Source organism: Alexandromys fortis, unplaced genomic scaffold, assembly GCF_014885135.2.
Source record: "Alexandromys fortis isolate MF-2015 unplaced genomic scaffold, M_Fortis_MF-2015_v1.1 scaffold_5, whole genome shotgun sequence".
Taxonomy (NCBI): Eukaryota; Metazoa; Chordata; class Mammalia; order Rodentia; family Cricetidae; genus Alexandromys; species Alexandromys fortis.
Window position 1 is genome coordinate 20994969 of NW_026067924.1, and position 4393 is coordinate 20999361.

Consider the following 4393-nt stretch of genomic DNA (forward strand, 5'->3'; position numbering starts at 1 on the left):
CAGAAAGTTCTAAGATAATGAGAAGGACCTTGAGGGTTGAAAAAGGGGTGCTTCACAAATACTCAATAATAGAGAACATTGTAAGCCTTAGGTGACAGTTTGAATTAATGTCAAATTAAAATGGGAAGTTAGCAGGAAAAATGTAAGCAGCTATTTGAAATTATCTGCAATATGAATTATATAGCGTACATGTCTTAGTTAGGGTTTCTATTGCTGTGGAGAGACACCATGACTATGACAACTCTTATAAAGAAAACATTTAATTGGGGCTGGCATAGAGTTTCAAAGGTTCAGTCTATTATCATCATGGTGGCATATGGCGGCATACGGGCAGACATGGTGATTGAGCTGAAAGTGCTGCATCTTAAAGGCAAGAGGAAGTCTATTGAGACACTGGGTGGTATCCTGAGCATAGGAAATCTCAAAATCCACTCCAACAGTGACAAGTCCTCTAACAAGGCCACACCCCCTCCAATAAGGCCACACCTCCTTATAGTGCCACTCCCTACAAGCTTATGGGGGCTAATTACATTCAAATTATCACACTAAGAGTTCTGGAGTGTGCTGGGTAGCAGCCAGTCTAGAGACAGAAGCCAGTTAGGAAATTATTGCAGTAGTCAGAGTAAGAGGTGACGGTGAGTATGGTTTTTGAAATGGTAGTGATGAACGTCTTGAAGACAATTAGATGTTCCAAGTATATTTCTGAACTAGAACTTTAGAACTCAGTAGTTTAGAGAAGTGGTAGAGAAAGGGACAGGGGATGAAGAATGTCTATAAAGTCTTTGGCTTCACAGTTTGGCTGACTGTGGTGTTATTGGCTGAGATGAATTGCCAAGGGAAGAGAAGCTGCTTTGGGAAATGGAAGAGTTCTGGATTTGAGAAACGCAAGCAGGGTCTCAAGTATCAGCTTGATTTTCCAAGACCTTTTGGTTCTCTGGGAAGTAGTCTAGTGTAGATAAATAAAAGTGAGGGCTTTCTGAAGAAGAGGAAAAGGGCAGGCTCTGGGACCAACTCCCAGAAAATCTAAGAGTTTGCATTTGAAAGGAGAAAACAGAATCACCAAAGGGCACTGAAAGAAGTAGCCAGGAATTTGGAGCACAGAAGTGTAGTATTTGTAAGTGGGAGTGGCAATGAGTCCAATGGGTGAGGATGCCAGGGTCACGATCACTGGGGGAGAGATGGTGGCAGGGTCATATATAGCATCTCATGTTATGGCTTCAGTGACATAGCTGGGGTGGAAAATAAGGAATGTCAGATTTCAAAACCAATTACTTTCCTTATACTGATGCTCCTTCATCCATGCCCTCACCTAAGAAAGAACTGAGCATCAGAGGAGAATGATGGGACATTACAAAATGAGTCAAACTAAATTGGTATATGTCACTCCTAACAACACATTTGTTTTCTTATCAGAACTGTCAGATTCTTTATGACATTTCAAGAATCATCGAGTCTAGACAGACAGAACCATGGGCTAATATCTCCTACTTTTCAGATGCTCCCTCTCAAGGTTTAGCAAGCAGTCATCCAACCTACTTTTCAGGATTCAGGCTTCTACGAATTCTGATGCATTGCTCTCTGCCTGGCTAACAAACCTGCCCCAAACATGGGCTTGACAAAGTCTGAGGATGCATGGTTATCAGGAAGCCATAATTGCAAAACAAATCCTGTTTCTGGTACTGTTTAGGAGAATTAAAGTGAAGCAATAGCAAACGGAATTTAAGACACGTGCACAGGCCTTTTTTATATCTGAGTTACAAAACAAACAAACAAACAAAACAAAACAAAAACAAAACCCTGCAAGGTATACTTTGTGTGTGGTAGCCAGAAGTATCTAAACAGAGACCTCAGGCTAAGGATAGTGTGCTGATCTCATACTTCAATGGGTAAGATGGGAATGGTTCACTATTCATATGGAGATATAGTGGTCCAGGGGCAAGAGAGGTGCCAAGAAGACATTTTAAGAAAAGACCAATCATTTTTCTCTATGCTCACAGGCTGGACTTTCAGGCTCAGCTGGGTCTAGGCTAGCAGTGTCACCTTGTGTTTCTGGAGCCTTCGCTACTTCTCAACTGGGCTGGCTCTGCTCTTCTCTTCCCTGTGTGTCAAAGTCACTTAGGCTGAGACAAACAGCCTGTGGCCTGACGCTACATGATTGTGTTTTATTTCACCGGTTTTATTTTGGCACAGAGGCACGAGGAAAATGCTGATGCGCTGGAGCTTGACCAGGACAGATGAAGCAGGGGATCCAGGAATTAGGCTGTGCCCTGGGGCAGGGGGATTTGCCAGGCAGGCAGTGATGCATCAGAAGCAGTAGGAGAACGGGTCCTGGTAGGCAGGCCGGCCAGCTGGCCAGTGCCGCTTGAGAGAGGCATCTGAAAAGTAGTGGCGTCAGTGTATGGCTCGTGTATAGACTTGATGATCTTAAAATATCCCCAGAACTCATACTTGCAAACTCCGCGGAGCCATTTGAGCAGCAGAAAAGGGCATTGTGTTCTACTATTTATTTGGAGGTGGGTCTTGAAGTAGGGTTCAGGAGAGATTATGCCTCCTTGTTTTGAACACCTGAATTCCATGAAAAATGAATCTTGGGGCCATTCTGCTATTTGACTATGGGCTTTAGATGTTTTTAGAATGAGCAATAGGGCACATGGCTGGTTCCTCATACTTTAGTTTGCTCTGTTGGGGCACAATGAATTCTTTTCTTCACAGATTAATAATTTCTCTTTGGAATCTCAAGTAGGCATGTGATAGTTCCCCCATTACCAGTTTCTTGTCTAATAAACAAACCTCCTGCCCTTTTTGAACAATATTATTGCTTACTGACCACAATTTTATCTTAGCAAACTTTTGACAAAACACTAAGAAGGGTCTTCCCCCTTTTCTATTTATCCTTCATCCTTAAGCCCATACTTCTGTTTTCCTGAAATCACCAGTGAAAAGGTGTGGGAAAGAGCTCCGTGGAGAGGTCTTCCTGCTTTTAACTGTAGAGGAGTGGAAATACTATCGTATGTATTCATCCTTCTCTTTCCCTCCCACTTTCTGAACACTGCACACAAAATTTAGGGAAATCTATGTAAAATAGAATTTAGACTATATTACATACTTCCTCATAACTTTCCCATAGTTCCCCCTTTAATACACTTCAGTATTAAACCTTGGTCATGAACTTATCTGTGTCTTTAACTTGGCATGCTAATTTTCCTTCCAGAATACTAGTTCCTTCAGATACTAATCTGATTCCCACCGTTCGGAACTCTCCTTAAAGACCATCCACCTAAAGACTGCTTCACACACTAGTCTAACGATCCAGGCTTTATTTTTTTCCTCCCTCTAGCTACAAGGTGTGTGTTTATTGCTCCATGTCTAATGCTCTCTTGTGGACTACAAGCTTCATGAGGGCAGCCTTACTGCATCTCTTATTCAGAGTAAACAGAATGCTTGGCATGCCATAGTTGATCCATACATAATTTGTCTAATTAGTGTGTGAATAAAACTTCCAAATGTAACAATGAAGAGTGCTGTGAGGAGGGAGGGGTGCAATTGGGGGGCGGGGATGAGTAGGAAGGAGAGGGCACAGGCTGCTAAAGACTGTGTTAACTTATGTATAATATTTCTTCAGAACTAGAGTCCGGTGTGCTCTAGTCTGCATGCCAGACCCTCGAGCCCAGACTCTAGACTACCAATCTTAGGAGCCCTTAAGTATGTCCTCCAGGATGTAGGTACTATCTTTGCCTCAGCGGATATTGGCAGGGGGCCAGCCTTATGGATTCAAGCTCGAGACCTTTGTGTCTTACTGTTGAGTTGGCGTTGGGCCAGCCACAGAACTCCAACAGCAATTTCTCTGCTAATTCCTGCCAGTGGGCCTATCTCAGAATCTCTGCTGCCTCCAATTCCCCTACCCCATATTTAGTTATTAATGTTACCACTCACATCTTTTCTTTATTACTTATACATTAACCAATTATTCTAGCTATAGTTATTGTTAATACTTTTCCTTTTATCTTTCATACTAGAGACACAATGACCTTCCACCCACCTTCCAGTAGCAGAGAATTATGAATCTGGTTGTCTAGTAGTGGAAATTCCTCTCACTTTTTCCATCTGTGGAAGTTTTATCTATCCTTCACTTATGAAGGACAGTTTTTGCTATCTGGTACTTTTGTTTGGCATAATTTATTCTTTCTCTGAGAATTTATCATGCCATTATCTCTGTAACAAGCACGGTTTCTGCTGAGGAATTTATCAGTAGCTTAACTAAAAACAACCCAGTGACATAACAGAAACCAAGAAACCATTATGTAATTATAGAGGGATAAATTCATAAAGATGATATAACAAATTTAACTATGCTTACCTAGCCTTGGGCCATCCAAAAATATAAAGTTGAAGT